Source organism: Pseudopipra pipra, chromosome 2, assembly GCF_036250125.1.
Source record: "Pseudopipra pipra isolate bDixPip1 chromosome 2, bDixPip1.hap1, whole genome shotgun sequence".
Classification (NCBI taxonomy): Eukaryota; Metazoa; Chordata; class Aves; order Passeriformes; family Pipridae; genus Pseudopipra; species Pseudopipra pipra.
In genome coordinates, this window is record NC_087550.1 from 53,041,735 (window position 1) to 53,062,505 (window position 20,771).

Genomic DNA, 20,771 nt, shown 5'->3' on the forward strand with positions numbered 1-20,771 from the left:
CTACCTCTGGAAGCTGGAAAATTGCTGTTATCTTGCCTTTCCTTGAGGAGATGCAGTTCAGACTATCATTGTTATGCTATGTATTAGTAGTGCTCTGTGCTGCCTGGTACTAGTCATTGTGGAGCCTTATTCATAGTGTCATACCCATATGTGATTTGTCAGCACTACTTCACCACTTGTGGGAAGATGGTGGTGTGCTGTCATTAATATTCCTATTCCGGGAAAGCCAACAGAAAGTATTCATGGAAAAGTGCAAATAAATCAAGGAACAGATATTTTACTCAGAACTTTGCAGTAAAACTTTGTGTGCTTTAAAATGTGACTGAAACACTCAAAAAAAAAAATGGCTTCACAATGTGTTATCCTTGTGTCTTCCAGAAAAAAAAAAAAAAAGAAGTATTTTCTGGAACATAATTCTTCACCAGGTCTAGAATATATATTCTGTTATGTGCTGCACCACTGCAGATAGTCCACTGAAAATACTTTGCTTGCTGTATGAAGCATGGCCCGTAGCATGCCTTAGGGCATGGCACTTGTGGGGCTTAGGTGATAGCTGAGTTACTGTATATGCACCATATAGTTGCTTGAACTTACTTCAACATAAAACAGCACATTTACACATTAGACAAGCACAAAATGGTCCATGTGGAACTACTTGCACTTGAGGCAAAGTGTCCTTGTAGGGGTTTGAAGTGTGAAGTGAACTTTATCATTTTAAATTGTACAAATAAGCAGAAAATAAAGTTAATTTATATTCTCTTTCCTGTTTCAGGGCAATTCAGGGGGAATTCCTTTTTCTCTACCTTTTTTTTTTTTTGGAAGTGTAGGAGGACTAAGACAAATTACCTTTCCCTAAGGGTGTAAGCCAACTTCCAAAGGAATATAAAATATTATAAAGAATGCGTGAGAGTGAGCTTCCAAAAGATTACTTGAGATGTGTGATGAGTACATTTATTTTGTATTTTATTATGTGGAGCTTTTTGTCTTTTAGTTTAGATGAGTGGAAAGGAAATAACTGTGTTGGATTCATGGTCTATCAGAAAAAGTTCTATGCACTTCTCTTTTTCTGGGAAAACCCTAGTTATTGGATATACCAGTTGCATATTTAAATATATTTTAAGATCAGTCTTACAGGTTGTCTCACTTGCATCCTGCTTGAAACACTGGCATATGGAGAGTGATAGTGCAGTTGAAATTTATCACTTTACCTTACAGTTTTTTGGGCAGGTGTGCTGTTCCCAAGAGTTTTTTAAAACTTTTTCACATCTTATGGTCTAATTCTTTTAATGCAAATTTTTTTTTCCCTTGAGGAGCTTTCCAAAAGATGCTCACCAGAACATAATAAACAATTTGAATTATTTGGAAGTAGTGGTTCAGGTGGAAATATCATTAGCATGCAGTGGCAGATCTGTGAAGACTGCGATTCATGAACAGCAGCAGTAATTCAGAGGCCAAAATGTGATCCTTTGAGCTTTCAACAGACTGTGACTTGCAAGAAGTAAAACTGAAGTCTCTCTGTGGAAGGCATTGGAACTACATCTGAGAATGAAGTCACTACATCCCAGTCACCATCCTGTAATAGTATGCTGCAAGTAAAATGCCTGCTGAAACAACTGAAGATTCCTTTTTTTTTGCTATGACTGTGAAAGCTTTGGCAGTTGCCTTTTCAAACCTGTAATGTCTGGGTTTCATGGAAAGCTCAGGATCGCATAATGAGTGGTGGTCTCTTCAGCTGCTTGGACCTGAATAGACAGGACAGTCTGAAAATCAGCCTCTCTAGCATGTAGTTCACTATGTGTTAAGCACCCATTTTAATTTACAGTCCATAATATAGTTTCTTTCACAGGGATTCATAAATCTCCATTTCATCTGTACAACCGCTGCATTATAATGGAGCTTTCTGTGGTGCTGCCTCTATCTCCACGCAGCCTGCCTCTCAGGACATGCAGAATTCAGCAGTAGGAATATCACCCAATGCCAGTCCTCGCAGATGCCTAGCGTTATTGAAAATGCACTGGTACCTCACATTGCTATGCAGGCCCATGGTCATTAAAATTTTATCATATAAACTCTGATGTCTTTGCCAAAGAGGAATTAAGAGCCATAGCAGAGGATGATCATGTATTTTATCAGAATTTTCTGAAAGGAGAAACTGGCAGGTTCAGAGCAGGAAGGATCCTGGATTACATTCCCTTTACTTTAAATATAATATAATATAATGTCGAAAACGTTTCAATGACATTTACCTGCTGTAGTTCATTTTAACTTTTTCCACAGAGTGGCTCAGTGTCCCGTGGTTGCACAACAGTTCAAACTGATATGGTTTTCATATGTTTCTCCTGCAGGGCAGGTATTCATCAAAGCGTGCAACAGACAGCTAAAGCGAAAGGCAGCAAGCTATAGATTATCACATTGAGTTTTCTGGGGTCAAACTGTCAGATTAGTAGGTTTAGAGGCTAGGTCATTTGTGCTTCCTAGCACTGATGCAGATAGAAACTGGCAGGCACATAATTAAGCAGAGAATTCTGCAGGTAAGACAATTAAGAAGTTTCAATTAAAAAAAAAATAGTTAAGCCATTTATTGGCCAAACTGTTTTGATTTTTTCTTAGCGAAAGGTCAAATGAAAGGAGTTTTGCCTGGTTGTGGTTTTACCAGGATTCTTTTCTTTTTCTTAATATTTTGCTTATGTATATATGGTTTCCTTTTCAGTTGGAAATAAAAAGAAATTAGAGAAAGAACGTTAAGGAATGAATTACTTTAAAAAAAAGATGTAGGAAATACTTAGAAAATTACTATTCTGAGTTGACTATGAAATAGATAAAAAAGGTGAGTGTCAGCTAAGTTTTCTGAAGTGATAACTCCTTTTTTTTTCCCCTACTGTCTTGAGATAACTGGCAAACAGAAATTGCACATAGCTCCTACTGCAGAACAAAGAGAATCTTTCTGAGTTTCTCAACACCTCTTTTATTAGTATCTAATTCCCATAGAAGAAATATTCAGTATGTAATAATTTGAATCCACAGCCTGTTGCAAACTGTAGATTTACTAGTTTTCCCCTAAAGAGAGGTTAGATCCATAAGCAAAAGTTTGTGGCCCATATAATTGTTCCTTAAATGAATAAAGGGAAAAACAAAACCAGTTCTACTACAGGTAAAAAGTATTTTTGTTTTCATATTTCATGCATACAGGAACAATTTCAGTGTTAGGTGGACTTCAATGATTAATGAATTCAGGAAAAGCAAACCAAATTTTCCTAGAAGACTGGCATCTAGCTGTTCTTTCCTAAAAAGTAAAAAGGAGACTTTTTTCTATAAAGAATTAGGACTGGTGCCAAACACTTCGAAGGTACTTAAAAGAAGCACAAGTGTTTCCATTATTTAATGAAATTAAGGAGCAAAAACCAGTTGTTTTTTCCTATTGAGAAGTGATGTTTACCCCCAGGATTGACAACAGTGGGTTTTATATGAATGTTACTTCTTGATTTTTTTCTTACTTTTTAATGTAACATTGGCTTTAGATCAAGTGGCTAACTAGCAAGTTCTTAACTTACCTTTGTAAGTGTACGCACTATCACTGTGATTTTGTTTTACTTAGGAGCTAAAAGTGTTTGTTTATTTCAGGTCTTGGCTTATCTTCTCATTCTTTTATAGATAAGTGCACCTTTGTTTATGTCAGGCTAGCTGTGTCTACATAGAAGTACTTTTTTATGTTGGCTTGCCCCAAGTTTTTTTAAAAACTTCATCAACAATTTACATCAGGGAGGGTCTAGTGCTACAAGGAGAAAATGCTGTGAAACAACAGACATGCAAAGATATGTTGATGCTGAAAAAATTACCTGTACTCTCTGAACAGCTTTATATTCCGAGCTACAGATTTTTTCTTTTCTAATTTTTTGTGAGTGATTCTGCATGTGCATGAATTACTCATACTTTTACAATTCTCTTGAAGCTCTCAAAAGAGGATGCTAATGGTAAAAAGCTGTGGAGCGGCCATCTGTGAAAGAAGGAACTTCTTCCTCCAGTGTGATAATCTCCATAGCTTCATCTTTGTCCACCCTTGTCTTCTACCCTTTGTCCCTGGGAAAGGAGGATGGCATGTAGACCATAGGGTTTGAGAAGCTTAGGAGGAACGAGTATGCTTCCTGGAGGGCCTGCTTCTAGTATTATTTCAGACTACTGAGCTTATTCCTGTGGGTTCGAATGCATTAGAAAAAAATGAACAAGGGATTTTGCATGAAATATTTCTGTTTACTTTTTGTCTTTCACTGTACTTTATGATTTAGCTTTTTACATAGATTGCAATCATCTAGGTGAGTATTATAAGTTACTTACTGAAAAAAAGCAGGTTGCTCTAACCAATTAAAAATATCTTCTGTTCTTTCTGAATGTGATGAAATTACGAGAATTCTACCCTGTGCCTACTTTCTATAAAAAACAGCTAGATAATGATACCTCACATCTCTGATTAGTAATTGTGAACGGGGTTGCGCTCAAGTGTTTTAAATCTAAAATTTGAAAACATTTTGGAACTGTCAAGGTTCTCCAAACACTTAGAACATTATTTTTCTTGCTTGTGCTTGTAGCAATGTTTAATATACTTGTAGATGAAGTCTGCTTCCTTACAAAAGAAGATATGCCCTATTTTTGAATGCATATAACCTTTTGAAACTTGTAAGCTGATGAAATCTATTTGGACTTGTTTTCGTGGATCTACCAAAAGAGAGCTCTGTGATCTCGATACTCTTTCTTTGCTTAATATCAGGTTGTAGGTCAAAGCCTTCATGAAGCTCTTCAAAGAAAGTACTAGAAGAATTCTCATTATGAGTAGTAGCTAAATGACTTGTTTTTAATTTGTGTCTTTTTCAAAACCAATAAAAACCTAATTGATGCAAAACATCAATTAATAAAAAGCCAGTATGATTGGGATGACAGGCATAATTTTAATTTCATTAAGTAAAATGAAATTTTACTTTAGTGAAAATTTTAGTGAAATTTTACTTAGACTAAAATCTAAGCAAATGAGAACGCAGGTCCCCCTATGTTCCAGGAAATTTGACAGCCTTCACTGGGGGTATTTCTACTACCTTATAATCATCATATTATTATTATTTCTTCCATTCCCTTAGCTGTGGGAAATATGATGAGTAAGAGCAGTCTCATAAAGTATATTGATCACCCAAGAATTAGTCTGCTCAAACAATATTTACGACTCACTTAGAATTTTTAATTTCTTTAAACATGAAAACACTTTTAAAAGGCTGATTGGGTCTGTATTCTTCCATTTTACTTATGGAGAAAATGAAGCAGGGCATGGCTAAGTGGATCTCCAAATCATGACCTCAGAAGGGCAAATGAAGTGACTTGAACCCTCATGTTTCTAGCGCTGGAAGGGGAGACAAACTTGGCCAATTTCTCCAACTGCGATTGTGCCTGCTATTTCTGTAAAAGCATACTTTGTGTAAATTCTTCCCTTTATTCTCTAAAAATAACAACTTCTTCCATACTTGTTCTATCTCATAGCTTTTTCATCTCTACCCATCTTCATGCTGTTTCTAGTCTTGAATAATGCATGCATACCGGTCAACCATTAAAGATTTCTAGGGCTGAATACTAGGTTTTCTTGTTCATCCTCTTGGTCGTAGTATACAGTCAATCTTAGGAAAAGGTGCTTGTAGAGAACTCTAGTTCAGCACTTCAGCTTTAACAGATGTAGTACTTCATTTTTATCTCTTTCTGACAGTACTCCAGCAGGAGTTTGCCAGGGGTCTGGGACAATGTTTTGTGCAAGATAAGATAATATAGTGCACACATACTGATTCCTAAAAGTGTGCTCTCTAGCATACCACGTTGATAGCACAGCAAGTAAACAACAATAACTCTCTGGCACACACATCCGCAGCTATTGCTGAGGGACACTGCCATCCGAAACTTCTTCCGTGCATTGCTGCACAGCTGGGCATGGGCACTGTGATTTACGGTCCCCTGACTGCAGTTCCAGCTAACCTTCTCTGAACCAAATTTTGCTTTTAAAACAACCAGTCTCTGTTTTGTTCTTTGTTTGAAAAAAAGAAGTAAACTGAGTTTTCCACTAGATTTGTAAAGTTCCAAATCCTTTTGTTTCAGTGACAAATACTTCTTCCATTGAGCCCTTTTACATCTCAGTGTGGAACCATCCCCAGGCTGATTTAAAGGCAAAAGACAGAAATGGGACAATTTAGGCTTCCTCTAAACAATTTAGATGAAAACAATGTGGTAACAGTTCCACACACTTTTCAGAGGCGGCTGAATTTGCTGGATTGCTGAGTCACTGACCAGCTGTCGTGTGAATGAGACAGTAATTTTTTTTCAATTAGAAACTCATACAGGCAGGAATATACTTCAACTATTACGGAGGTAAAATGGAAATTCACCTCCATTTTGGAGATGGATTCTTCCACTGCAGTAGAGCAAGCGGCAAGTGATAGAACTGTGCATCTACTTACAGACATCAAACTTCTTTCCTTCTTTTCTTTTCCTTTCTTCCTTTCAGTATTTCCTAACTGTCTTTTCTAAATTCATTTTACTGTTGGCTGACTGTCACTGGTCACCATGGCAACAACCTCTGGTAGCAGCAAGTCTGGAATGCCCGATGTGAGCATCTTCACATTTGAGCCTTGCCAAGACTAACTATTAGTCCAGGGTTCAACACTGTAAGATTGATCTGGTTTCCCCCCTGTTAGCTGTCTGCCAGTCTTCTTCTCCTGAGTTGGTTCCTTCTGTTTCCTAACTTCTCTATTGGGCAATCTGGTGTTGATTTTCATTCTTTAATCTTTTTGTTAGTTATTTTGCAGGACTGGTTAGCTTAAGTGTCTTTTAACAAAATATCATACAAATTGCATTAAAAACAATTGCATTAAAAAACCTTTTTTTAAAGTATGATCATAATGAAAAAGAAAGATTTGAGATAATCTTGTTCTTTGGACAAATATTTAAAGTTTATTAGAAACATTCTTGCTTGAAAGCTCTTTAAATGCTTTGTATGGATTAACAGTGGTCAGTTTTTTACTACGGTAAGGGGAAAAGAAATACGATGTGTTTGGAGACAAACAGCTAGTATGGAATAGATGTGAATGATTCAGCACTTAATGGCAACACAGTGGTCTTTAAAATTTTTTAAACCGCCATACTCTGACTGTAAAACAATTCCGAACAGCAGTTGAAACCTTGCTGTAAAGCAAAAGTAGCAAAGTGGTTAAGAGTACTTGGTTGGGAAATGAGAGCTGAAAGAGAAAACTGCAGTGCAGTGATTGGTTTGATTTGCTGAATAAATTGCTATGTTCAGATTCAATTTGTATCAGTAAGCAAAGCACTGTACACCTGCAGAGCCTGTCACACTTGGTATCCAAAACTCTGACACAGCTAGTCTTAAACAATCTTTTTACTGCTGTCAATAATGAAAGCCAAAAAAACTCAAAGCACTCCACCAGAAATTCCAGACACTAAACTTAGAGTATTTGCATTTTTATTCCATATATGTGAAAAAAGTGAGTAATGTTTCTTTGAAGTATTTCCTTAAGGAAACACAATACTTTTAATAAATATATGGAATATTGCAGTATTCTCAATGGATTATTTTAAAAGTAGCCAAGGGGTACTGTTCTTTCAGTAAAAGGATTTCTCTTTATTAAACCTGACTGAAAGCTAGAAGCATAATACACTATCTTCTTAATACAGTGGAAATTGCACTTCGATAATTTGCAACTATGATATAAAATGAGTAAATGTGTAGCCTTTTACATTTGCACCCAGGCAATTGATGTTTATCCCTGTCTGTAATCCCTGTAGCATTTCTGGATTGAAAATAGCTGTTTTTTAGGGAGTGCTTTTCTTAATTTTTTCTTGGTTTTGTTTCTTGTTTCTTTTTTTTTTGTATATGTGTCTCAAACCTCTTTGGATATGTTTTGCAATGAGCAAATCATTCAAAATCTGTACTCTACATATTTGGTGGGTGGTTTCTTTTGTTGTTGGTTTGTTTGTTTATTTGTTTGAGTTTGGAAAATCCCTGCAGGTTTTTTTGGAAGAGTTCAAACTACTGTGATGGGATTTTTCAGGAGAAATGGAACTGAACACTTATAAGTGATACAGAATAATATTTATGAAGAAAGGAGAATGATTAATCTTAAGAGAAGTTATAATGACTCCAAGGTGTAGAAGCTTATTTAGACCACACCTAGTAGATTTTAAGGGAATTCCTCAGGTATTTATAAAGTTGCAGACCTGACTGAGAGCCTATCATCTTAGTATCTTCTGTTGGGGAATTTGATTTATTTCTAGGAGAATAAAAAAAGTTTAAATTAATCATTTGTTTGAGGGAGTAAGTAGAGTGAGTTGATGCTGATTGCCTTTTGTCCTGACTCTTTGAGCTGCTACGCTCATATCTGATTTTAGTCAGAATACTGCAGATTCTTTCTGATGGTAAACATGCAGTTTTTTGCACAGTCCAGCACAAAGTACAAACTTGGAAATATTGCTTCTTAATTACAATTCACATCTGTGAACTTGGGGTCAAGGTACATTTTGAAAAAATGCCTATGTGTCAAATTTCAAAGTGTGTTTCGCAATTGCAACCCAAAAGACTTATGGTCAGTTCTATGAACTCTTTTTCAATCTTCCTTAATGTTAGTTTAACACCCTCATGTTTAATCAAAATGTTTGATATTTAAATATTCCACATTGCCATTTTCCTCTGGACACCTAAACCAATATTGAAACAGAGTAAACATGAGAAACTTGTTTAATTATTGTTAGTGGTCCAAGCAAATTCCAAGACTGAAAAATTAGCAGTTATTACACATTTAACAGAAATGTAATTTTATTTATTCTTGGTATTTTCACCATTTGAACTTAAAATATTTTGACCTGCTGTAGCCTTCTTCAATAGATAATTTCTTTACACTGAAAGGAAGTTTTACGTCAGGATGAAAATGATGCTGATTTTTGATGACTCTCTCAAAGAAGGTCTCCTTCATAATATAGACAGGAGTTACAGTCAGTGGTCAGAAGTATATTATTAATTTGGAATATATATCACCAAGTATTCTGGGACAAATTTTTAAAGACAAGTATTCTTGCCCTGCATCTGAGACCTTCATATTATAGGTTAGTTCTCAAAAATAACCAAAATATTATGGAAAATTAGTTTTAAAAATTTATGCTTCTATGCAAAAAAATATATATTAAAGGCCAGACGCAATGACTTGGATTTACTGGATTTTTTTTCATTTTGGGGGAAATAAAAACTAACCAAACAAGCAAAGTTAAAAAAAAAAAAAAAATAAAAGCAGGGAGATTAAAAAAAAAAAAGCAGACTTGGTTTTCAGTGGTGGATGAAATCTAGATGGCAGTAAAAAAAAAAAAAAAAAGGAAAAAGTCAGGGGGAGTTGGGGAAAGACCTTTGATGGTGGGACTGACCAGTCTGTTAACAGGGTTAAATTTTCTTTAACCTTGATGTCTAAGTTTACTCACAGACCTAGTTAAATTGGTGGCTAGGCTGGCTCACCGTACTTCCTTCAGGCTACACAGAAGGAGCAATTAAACACTCTTTTATGTAGTCACTGCTGGAAACAGTAGAAACTGTGCCACAAAGTGTTTGGCTGCATGGCAGAACTTGTACCTCCACATGTAAAGAAATAAAAGCTGTTTCTAAAATAGAAACTCAGAGGCCAATGGATTTATTGGCTGCAGCTGTGAAGGTGAGTGGCTAAAAGCAGAAACAGTAGTCATGGCCATTCAGCTGTGAAGATGCCCCAAAAAAATCCACCAACAAACAAAAAAACCCAACAGGCTTTTGCTGTGTTCTAGGATCGGGGGGTTTTTTTTGCTGATTGTGTTTTATTTCTGAGCATGAAAGCTGTATTTCATGTCCACTTTTTAGATGAAGTCAGGTGTTCTGACATTTACCATAAGTAAACAGGATAGTGTGAAGGAAATTTTTGATGACTCCTTTGTTTCTCCTAACAGAAACAGCAAGCAAGTTTTCCACTAGTGGCAAAACATTCAAGATAAAATATACAAGATGGCATTAATTGTATGAAAAACTAGATGGATTGTTGTACTTTTGTAATGCTTCAAAGGCATGATATCTTCTTACATAATTTTTAGTACATAATTGTGTTAGAAATGCCATGAATATTCATTCAGCACTTGCCATACACAAAGAGGTTTGCCTGAATTCCTGTCAAAAAGTTATAGAAATCATTATAGCACTTTAGCCAAAAGGGATTTGGACCTATGGTGCCACTGTGTGCTACCAGATTTTGTCATTTTACCATATCCATGTTCTTGATAGATTGACTGTTCTCTGTCCTCCTCTCCTTTAGGGAGCTTTGCTCTTTTCAACCATGTTGTTCATGAAGGTAAGGAATCTCTTCCTACACATCTTTATTGACACTCAAGCTTTTGAATGGAGGAACAGACCCCTGAGTCTTGATTTCTTTTTGGTTTTAAAACAAACAGACAAGAAGCATTGACTTACTGCACAAAAGAGATCATAATTAGATGATAATGCAAATGATGATTCAGAAGAGGTTTTAAATGCAGTGCCAATAAATATGATCACAGATCATGCCTTCTCAGCTATTTCTCGATCAGTTGGCACTGTATGTGTTTCCTACTCAAAGCCATTAAGCAATTTGTTTACAATGAAGACGGTTAAGCTGCAGAAGCCAAATGACTGAAACAAAATTACCATGCTAGTCAAGTCATTATTCCTTGGAGTACAGAGACAGCTTCCTGAGGCTGTGGCTTCTTGATAGGTAGGTAAGGACCTACAAGTCAAAAAGAAATTGAAAGCATATTCAAGGATGTTCCCGTTTTTCTGGATTGTGAGGAAAATGATAAATACTGAATAACAGCTAAACAAGTCTAGCAGCAAGAGATGAGCAGCTTTTTCTGCCACGTGACAAACATTTGCTTCATTCATGCATCATAAATCTGCAGCTTGTTGTCAGTTTTTCCTTAGTCTTCCAGTACAGAGCCCTGGAGCGTACCCACACTACTTGTTCTTGGAAGTATATTGAAATAATGACTGTGATTCAGGCTGAGGTAAATGGAAAAGGGAGGAACTTGTAATTTGTAGTGGCAAGATAAGTACTGTTCATGAGCTTGCGTTTACTTGCTCTTTGCAAACATTTCTGCCCCTCTCCCCCAAGGTGTTACGCTGCGTGTGTGCTGCTTTTCATTTTAAACTAGATAGAGCCATTTATGTTGCAGGGAGTTTATGAAGAGCAACTCTTGAGGCCTGATTTGCTTCTGTCTTTCTTTAACACAGAGTAATACCAAAACAGTAACAAACTGAAATGGTAGCATTTGCATTGCCCCAGTGCTACCAAAAAAAAAAAAAAGTGCTAACAATTAATTTATTAAGTTTGCTAGACAGTAAGTGATGCCTATTTCAGAGACTGGGACTTGTTCTGGAGGGAACAGTATTTACTGTAGAATATTCCTTAAAATGGCATTTCGAGACACCTGGCAGGTGAATTGGTGAGCTTTCTGAGGTGGATGATTGACATGAGAGAGATATGTTTGATCTCTCCCTGTGTTGGATTTATGTGGTAAGGTTTTAGTAGTGGGGGGGCTACGGGGGTGGCTTTTATGAGAAGATGCTAGGAGCTTCCCCTGTGTCCAATGGAGCCAATGCCAGCCAGCTCCAAGACAGATCCACTGCTGATCAAGGCCAAGCACATCAGTGATGGTGGTAATACTTCTGTGGTAACATAATTTAAGAAGGGGGAAAAGTTATTGTGCAGAAGTAAATTGCAGCTAGAGAAGACAGGAGTGAAAATATGTGAGCAACAGCTCTGCAAACACCCAGGTCAGTGGAGAGGGAGTTGCAAGAGTGCTGGAGCAGAGATTCCCCTGCAGCCTATGGTGCAGACCATCTTCCATCAGACTGTCACCCTGCAGCCCATGGAGTTTCATGAGGGAGCAGAGATCTACCTGCAGCCCCTGGAGTACCCATGCTGGAGCAGGTGGATGCTCAAAGGAGGCTGTGACCCCGTGCAATGCAGGAGCAGGCTCCTAGCATGACCTGTGAACCCATGGAGAGACAGGAGCCTACGCTGGACAGGTTTTCTGGCAGTATTTGTGACCCCACAGGGGACTCACACTGGAAAAGTCTGTTCCTAAAGGACTGCACCCATGGAAATGACATATGGAGGTCATTCTCCCCTAGGAGAATTTCATGCAGGACTGTCTCCTCTGGAAGGAACACCATGCTGGTGCAGGGGAAGAGTGTGAGGAGGAAGCACTGGTAGAGACAATGTGTGATGAACTGTCCCCTGTGCTGCTGGGAGAGGAGATAGAGATTCAGGGATAAAGTTAAAACCAGGAAAGAGGGAGGGGTGAGGGGAAGATGTTATTAAGATTTAGTTTCAATTCTCATTATCTGTCTCTCAATTGATTGTTAATGAATTTGCTTAATTTCCCCAATTATGATCTGTTTTGCCTGTGATAGTAATTGCTGAGTGATTTTTCCCTGTCGTTATCTTGACCCACGAGCCTTTCATTGTATTTTCTGTCCCCTGTCCAGATAAGGAGGAGAGTGACAGAGAGGCTTTGGTAGGTACCTGGCATCCAGACAGAATCAACCCACTACACTCCCATTTTTTGCTTTGGGAATGGTTGCAGTTCTCAACCTTTCTCTAAATTCTGCCTCCCTAGACAGAATTTCAGTTACACTTTCTTTATCACAGACGTTTTGGGATGTCGCCTGGTAATTCTCATTGACTTCACAGAGAACTCATTTGCAATACACAGTCATTTTAGGTACTTGACAATTATTTGATTGGTTATTATTTTGTTTCAATCAGATCACATATTACATGCCACGGCAAGCTGTTATGAGTTGTGGGTTTATGAGTTAAATTTAGATCTAAAATAATTTTGGTTTGTTTTCCATGGTTGTTTTTCTTCTTTTTTTTTTTTTTTTTTTCTTAATGGGACTCTGTTGGGATCTTTCTCCAAGTCCCATTGAATAGATAGGATTTAAATATAAATTGAGAAAGTGATATTCGTGTCTTGTTTATGAATGTTAGGGAACCTCAGATGAAGACTACCTGATTTTTTTATGTTACATTATTTTTTAATTTTTCTTTTATTTATTTCTATATCTTTAGTTGCCAGACACAGTTAATTGCAATGATAAGAGATGAATAGACAATGAGTGCCACTAGTGGCCATTACCTGCAACTGGTGACCAGTTCACATTCTAATCCATTACTAGCAAGTGATGGTTTAGGTTTATTTATGTAAAACTGCTATTATATTTCAAACTCTGTAGTCCAGTAAGATATGCTGCTTTAGAGAATGTTTAGAATTAGATTTATAAAATCTTATGCTTTAAAAATAAAGGGAGAAGCTTTCCAAGTTTCTTTTAAAGCAACTCTTTGTAGAGGAAAAGCAAACTACATACACATCAAGAAAGTAGCATATGACAGACATCAAGAAAAAGCAGAGATTTTTCTTTTTTTTTTTTATCAAATATCTTGAAAATGTCAAATAAAGGCTATGTCGTTCTTTTCATATTAACTAGAAAACTCTCAGCGATACTTAGGCAGCAGGAAGAAAATATTCATGGATTGTTACATTACAGTCAGAGTTTCTGTCATTTCCCAAAATGCACAGCTGCTGTGTCATTTTAAGATTTAGAAGTCACTGCATTTACGTTTTAATGATCAATGGTGGCTCTTGATCTGAGTCATTAATGAGATTTTGGCTGCATCTGCATTTAAACCTTGTATATTCTGCAAGAGAAAAAGTATGCTTAGAAAATGAGATTTCTGTCATGGTAATAGTAAGTTTTACATGCTCAAGCTGAGAGGATTCACTCTCGTGAATCCCCTGCTCAGTTAAAGGTTACACAGTACAAACTTTCTGTTAAATGAAAAGGGGCAAAGGGAGAGCTCTTACTGCTATTTCCAGTAGAGCCTTTTGGTCTGCAAGCGTATAGAAAATGGTCTCTAGATGAAGGTACCTGCCGCTTCTATGTTGAGAGTAACGTAGTAGAAAGTCTCCTCAAAATGAGATGTGATTTTGTCCCTTGCTCATTTATTAAAATGCTATCTATTACACTTTCTTTGAGGGCATCAGAGTACCTTGAGAATGACAGACTGAGTGCATACAGTGTCGCTTGGGGGATGTTTAATATATTGTCATAGATATTCGGGTCTAGTTAAACTGCTCTTAAAAATAGAAAGTAATGACCTTCCCAAACAATGTCCAAATTGTAATTCTATTCCATAAAATTTCCCCTTATAATTGTTCTTGTATTATTTTTTAAATAATAATGAGAATCAGTGGGTATCTTTATCAGTAATAACTTGCTTACAGATTAGTGGAGAAAAATATAAATATTTGTCAAGTTAAAGAGTGAGTTTCTAACAGTGTTTGCCTTCTTGCATGCTGCCTTCTCTGACATATGTATTTCATTAGCCTTTCTATCCTTTTACTCAGAGACTTCTTCTATCTACTTCAGACTCTTGGAATTGCTCTGGTTAATTTCTTCTTGCCAGTAGGCTAAATTAAATTCCCAGTACAACAAAAAGAGAATTTTCCAAATTAGGAGTTGGTGAATATATCTAAAAAGCACAGAGAGAATCATGATAAAGTTTTGTTGTAAGAGTGCTGTAGTGTTGTGTTTATACCTATTGAACAAGGAGTACAGTTGAATAGGTGCCTCACTGGGTTGAAAAGCCATACCTTTTTCAGGCAATCAGTAATTATAGTCTAATATAGGCCAGTTGCTGTTGCAAAACCAAAGTACTTCCTATTAGGACATATGAGAAGTATCTCAGAAGAACTGTAGATTGTTTGCAGAATGTTGGGACCAATCTATTACTTCAAATACCTCACTTGTATGAAAACTAAATCTGTAAATTGCCCAAGACATTATGTAGAGAAATAGCACATGGCAAAGTAACAAATCAACTAAATGCTAGCTTTGTTTTGGACAACGGACACCTGCTACTGATTTCTGATAAGGCCGTGAGTCCCAATCCTAATCGTTGTTCTAGAAAAATTTGTTAAAATGTACAAAGGTAGGAATAAAGGTGTCCCTATAGGCTATTCACTATTCTAACTGTGTTGGAATTTGGCTGGCATGAGCAGTTTAGTAACAGATACTGCTTCTAATTTGGCCATAAAAATTAAGGAAAATGCAAGACATGGTTGACAAGACACATAACATCTTTTTGCTATCTCTGTCAAAAATTTTCCACTGTTTAATTTTCCATTCCATTTTTCCTATATGAGTCTTCAATATGGCCAAATGCCAGCTCTCAGTTCTTCAGCATGGTCTCATTTACAGTAGAGAGTTTATCCTTTGATTTTTGACATGCTATGTGCAATTGTAGCCTGTGCTAGCACTAAATCTTACCACTTGGGCATTACAGAACTTAATAACAAGTGAGAATTAAATAATTTCATACAAAACCCCCTACAATTCTAACCAAGTAAATCCCTTGGAATATTTACAACTATGTGATTCTGAGTCAGTTATTTTTGAGCTTGGGTGGAGGACAGAATAGCCATATCCCTTATCCTCCTCATCTAGATGTTTTAAAAATCAGACTATAACATGTTTAGGACTCTCTATTCCTTCATCTCAGGTCAGAAGTTTGCATAAACATAGAATCATTTAGGTGTGAAAGATCCTTTAAGATCATAGAATCTGAACTTTGCCAGTTTTGGAGATTAGGAGGGAAATGAAGAAGAGTAGTTCAAGAGAGAGCTCTGGTTAACATGAACTGAAAATCCAATGAATTTCATAAACTAGGAAAAAGAATGATCCAGAAGGTCTATCTCAGCAGTGGTTCAACAAAGTCTTATTGGCCCAGCCATTGCTTTGCATTTTTATAATTCCTCTTACTAGTGATTTTAATATCAGGGAAAACAAACAAATGAAATATCTTGTGTAGTAAATGTCCACTGCATAGTGTAAGATGACCACTCTGTAATGTCCCTTGTAAACACAGAACTTATGAAACTGGCCTTCCTGGATAAATGTAAATGGATTTAAAAATTTAAATTTAAAAGAATTAAGAAAAAAAAAAGGTGTATGTGCATAAACTAGTGGCTAAGAATAAAATCACGATTTCAGGCCTCATCCTATAAACACCTTCCTCAAGTAATTACTTACTCATGTAAGTAGTGAATATCATGGTATTGATTATATGGATAAGGTTGCACATTTGGGCCCTTGAACTGGACACTTTGAAATCCTGAATAGAGGTTGATTTTGAGACATGAGTGGTTTTGTAGAAGCCATTACAAATCTGATATTACCTACATTTTAATACTGGAAAATTTTAATGTGGACAAAGGAAATAGTTACAGATGAGATTCTATGCAGTAATACCTAGAGATAAGTTTATACTAGGACAGTAGAAGCAGAGAATTTGTTATTATCTTTGCTATTGCTGGGACCTTATGGTTTATTTTGGGATTTCTTTTTTAAAGGCATATATGCATAAACCATATGCATATGTTAAGTACAAGTTTTATGTTTAGACAATATTGGGTATGGTTAAGCTTTTCTGATTACTTAACTATTTGCATGGAAATGTGGCTTATGTCCTCATCAAAAATAAAAAAGCTATCCTTTGCCACTGGTGTCTTCCAATCACACCATTCCTGATTGAAATGTCTGAGAAAAAAAGGAGCTTTTCGCTTTTCAGCCTTAGGAAAACCAATTCAGAACTATTAAGCATAGCTCAATCTCCCACACTGAAGAAGGAAAAAAAATCCCTTTTGGATTGAGGATAAAGTGTAGTGTATGCCAAATCCCAAATAATGTGTAGAGAAAGCTACGAGCAAGTGAGTGAATTCTGCATAGGATTGAATATGATTGTCTGTGTTACAGAGTTGTAATATATTGAAGAGCATAAAACTCAGTAGGCCTTTGTTTCAAGAGCATCTATTAGTTTCATCTTTGGTTCTGAAGATTAACTTATAATTGGGTAAATGAATTTTCCAGATTTGGGAGGTTCCCTTTTTAGAAGTGCTGAATGGCATCTCGTAACATTCTGCACATTAATTTTTGTCTTTTAAAATAGCCACAAATTCTCTTTTCTGTTTTAAGAACACGTTTGCCATAATGGAAGCAGATATGATGGTACTCACTGGTACTGCTTCCAAAGCTCATTATCGAGTATACAGTGACACAAAACAAAACAGAGTGCCCTTTCTTTACCTAAAATAGTAAAATCTATCCCATCTATACTTCACTTCATGGATATATCTACCTAATCTAAATGGACCTGAACTTTTAACATGAGAAGATTGTTTTAATGGTTACAGAAGTGTATTCGTCTATACCAGACACATGCCTAATATGAGATATATGGAAAAAATTACAGTATGTTGTTTTGCTTCAATATGCAAAACCAGAAGATAGCATGCATTTGTGTAACATGAATGAAGTCATATGGGAAACCTAATTTTCCATAATCATAATGAAGTATTTTATCTTTTATCTTTTATTTTAATAGTTGGATGAATTTTATTCTTCTTTGCTAAGAAAGGGAAAGCATATTAGTTAGAATAGTCTTCAATAATTATGTAGATTTTTCATACGAAAATGTTTTTTTACTTCAGGTCATGTTTTTTAACTGATAACATGATTTAGAATGGAGGACTTGACTTCGAAAGTAGGCTGGCAGACCTGGAAAGGTAACATGAGCATCGAGGTGAAAACTTTTTTTTGCAAAATAGTGATCATTTAGGTAAATCTGCTTTTCCTGATCAGATGGTCTGCTATTTCTTTTCACAATATGAATTGTCAAGAAAGAAGAGAAGTTAAAACTAAGTGGTTGTTCGTAAAATAAAATGGCCAAAATATGGCTGGAAGTACAGTATTTGTGCAGCATTAGGGTATTCTTTTTTCATTTATGTAGTACTGAAGAAGAAAAAGTACAATACACTCTTTTCCTTGTAGGTGGCTTTCAAATTAAAGCTAATTCATTCTTTCATGATGGTGGGATTGTAATCAATGAGAATTAAGCCTTAGTAAAAATTTTAAAGGTGAACAATACACATATTAATTATTCTGAGTTCATGTTTGTAAATATTCATAGATTGGAAATACCTCTCATATTCATGCTTTTATTATCCCACAAAATATAGGATCCATTTCTTCTGGGCTTTTAAAAATTGAATTCCTTATTGTTGCTAACCAACTCCTCCTCTTTTGCTATTGAACACATACAATAGCATATTTGTGCCAGAACGTGCTCAGTGCATGTCCTGTGGACTGGAGTCAGCCTAAAACCAGTTTTGCAGACTAACTGTAAACAATCAGGCATATCTAAACCATGTGGTGAGTGCAATGTGGATGTCCCAAAGACAGCACAAATGTGTAATCCACTTGGTGCTTTGTAGCATTGTGTGGGATATACCAGTTCAATATGTGAAAGGTAGAACATAACTTTTTTCTACAGCCCAGGTTGGAAGGGACCTTCAAAGGTCAAGCCTTTTGTGGAAAATAGAATTATCTAGCAACCTGCCACATTGCACCTTGAAAATCTCCAGTGATGGAAATTGTTGGGGAAGAGAAGGAGACAAAGCACACCACATTTCTATGTAGTAGCTAGTCACATCTTAGCTCAATTGTAGTAGCTAGTCACATCTTCTCTCAGGTGTTGTCCCTGGGTCAGGTACCTTCACAGGCTCTCTGCAGTGTCCAGTTTGTAAGCACTGTCTGAATTCAGCTTCTGTTCAAGGCAGTTACAGCCCCCAAGCTGGCCCTACAAGCACAGCTTCTCCGTGTGCCCCCACCACCAACATCTTCATTTACCTTCTAGTTACACCCAACTCCCCACAGAATTTAGAAGTTTTTGTGCTGGCTAGATAGGTAGGTACTTAAAGGTTTTTTTCCCTGTCATCTTCCCCCCTAGATTTGAGAATGTAATTAAATTAATAACAGTGGAAAGAAGAATTGTTTGGGAATAGTGTTCAAAATCTGTGATCCTGCTTCTACCAAGTATCTCTCACACTTTCTTTTTGATTCTGTTTTCACTTAAGAGATCTGATCTGAGAAAAAGCTCTTCTATGCTTGTGCCTATCATTATTTACTTGCACTGAAAATCTTCATTTAGGAAAAACTAGGTAAAGAAGAAGCTAATGGATTAGAAATTGTTTAAGAAGAAAAAGGGGAAGAATATCTCTGAGCAGCAAGACAAGCAGAAATTATAAAAATGTGGTAAGGAAGCTGTGGAGAATAGGAAGCATAAGAAGCAAAGTGCCTCTTGTTTGGAGACATTGCTCATGTCTTCCAGCTGCTGGATGTAAAGCAAGATGTCAATAGCATAGCTGGAGGTTAAGATAGGGCTGGAAGACAATTGGGCCACACAGAATCAATTGTATGGCTGTCGCAGCAAAAATGTATTTGGTGCTGCATCTAAAAATTTCACAGTTGCTCCAAACACATGCACAAAGCTATATAGCTTACAGCAATGGTTATACTAATTGACAATGGGTGACAAATCCAGTTGGCTAACTGAAATGGGGTGGAATACAATAGAGCATAGGACAATTATTCTGCACAAGGGAAGCCCTAAGTCCTAATACTAAGATTTCGTAGGAGATGATAAGATACTGGGTTTAATACTAGGATAATAGTAATTAGAACAGAATAGTGATTCATTATTACACAGTCTCCCTCCAAGAATGCCCAGATGTCTCAAGAGAAAATGCCAACATAACAAGCAAAGAAAAGAACAAAATAATCAAACAGCCAGAGATGGGAAATTCCACTTTCAGGGAACTTTTCTCCAAATTCTTTTTAAATGTACTGTCTTTTAAATCATAAAACATGACACATAATCTCTCTTTCAAAATCTTTTAACAGTTGGTCTATGTAAGATTCCCAAGAATATAAGAGTTGTAAGTGCCAAATCCTTCTTTGAATCTTGGTAAGGTCTTGACATCAGTGACATCCCGTGGCGCTGAGTTCCATTCTTTTTTTTAGTCTTTTCATATGAACCCTTCTCTATATGCCTAATTATTGCAATCACTCTTTTCTGAGTACCTTCTAATTCTTTATCTTTTTGTGATGGAGTGACCAGTACTTCACACTATTTCAGAGGAGGGAAAATTATTGATTAATATAGTGATGTTATATTTTCTTTCTCTTTTATTATCCACTTAATTTCTTATGCATGTTAACATTTTATGTGCTTTTTTGACTGTGGCTGCTCATTGAGCAGGGCTCTTCAGTGAGAACCTTGATGTTTTTCCTAAGTTGGTGCTCATAACTGAGATTTCTGATAAAACAAATCATCTGTTGCAGGTTTTTGGGGGTTTTGTTTGTTTGTTTGTTTCTCCAATATGCCTTTGTATTTAAATAAATTATTTTCACATCTTTTAAGATGGCCTGTTCATTTACCTTGGTCAGTTACCTCTCAAGTTTCCTGTCTTATTCAGACTTGGTTAACAGAACTTTCTTGTAAACTGTAAATTTTGCTACATTGCTGTTCCCTCATTTTTTTAACTTCAATTAGTATATTTGAAACACCTGGTCCTTGTATGGTGCCTTGAAGCACCCTACTGTTGAGTTTTTGCTATAATGAAAGTTGATAATACGTGTATTTTTTTTTTTAATCTTTGAGAAATGTTTTGCTTCATTTTGCATCCTATCTCGAAATTACTTAGTCTCTGACTGAGTCTCTTGAGAGGAACATTGATCTTTCCGTATTTATTCAATTACTCTAACAAGGTTAAGGGCCAGATACCTTCAC

General features: G+C 36.3%; 1 protein-coding gene across 6 annotated transcripts in view; it reads left to right on the forward strand.

Moving 5' to 3' along the window:
* The window catches only part of PCDH9 (protocadherin 9), a 682,690-nt gene that overhangs the window by 159,096 nt on the left and 502,823 nt on the right, over positions 1 to 20,771 (forward strand). The window lies entirely within an intron of this gene.